This window comes from Camellia sinensis, unplaced genomic scaffold (assembly GCF_055761805.1).
Source record: "Camellia sinensis isolate YWXY unplaced genomic scaffold, ASM5576180v1 Unanchor6, whole genome shotgun sequence".
Taxonomy (NCBI): Eukaryota; Viridiplantae; Streptophyta; class Magnoliopsida; order Ericales; family Theaceae; genus Camellia; species Camellia sinensis.
In genome coordinates this window covers 13,421,677-13,422,500 of record NW_028129474.1, presented here as the reverse complement: position 1 = coordinate 13,422,500, position 824 = coordinate 13,421,677, and positions in this window count along the sequence as shown.

Here is an 824-nt window from a genome sequence, read left to right as displayed (position 1 = left end):
AGGCAACTTCCGAGGGACATACTTTTCCCAACAAGCTTCCACTGGGGAAAGCACTAGCAACGTGTTCGCAAGTCAAAGGCAACCAAACGGCTATTACCCGAGGGACATGCATTTCGCAGGGCAACAAATACGTAAGTCAAAGCCAAACCAAATGGCAATTACACGAGGGACAGGATTGCTTGCCAAGGGCATGGCATGCGATGATCTAGCCCAAGGCCAAGGCACGCCACACTGCGGGACAAGGCCGTGGCAAGAAATGCGGCTGGCCTTGGCCTTGGCATGGCATGCCGCTGGCTTTGGCTGGGCTGCCTTGGCCTTGGCCTTGGCCTTGGCCTTGGCATGGCATGGCATGCTGCTGGCCTTGGCCTTGGCATGGCATTCTGCTGGCTTTGGCTGGGCTGCCTGGGCCGTGGCATGGCATGCTGCTGGCCTTGGCCTTGGCATGGCATGCTGCTGATTTGGGTGGGCTGCATTGGCCGTGGCATGGCATGCTGCTGGCCTTGGCCTTGGCCTGGCATGCTGCTGGCTTTGGCAGGGCTGCCTTGGCCGTGGCATGGCATGCTGCCGGCCTTGGCCTTGGCATGGCATGCTGCTGGCTTTGGCTGGCCTGCCTTGGCCGTCGCATGGCATGCTGCTGGCCTTGGCCTTGGCATGGCATGTTGCTGGCTTTGGCTGGCCTGCCTTGGCCGTGGCATGGCATGCTGCTGGCCTTGGCCTTGGCATGGCATGCTGCTGGCTTTGGCTGGGCTGCCTTGGTCGTGGCATGGCATGCTGCTGGCCTTGGCCATGGCATGGCATGCTGCTGGCTTGGGCTGCGCTGCCAT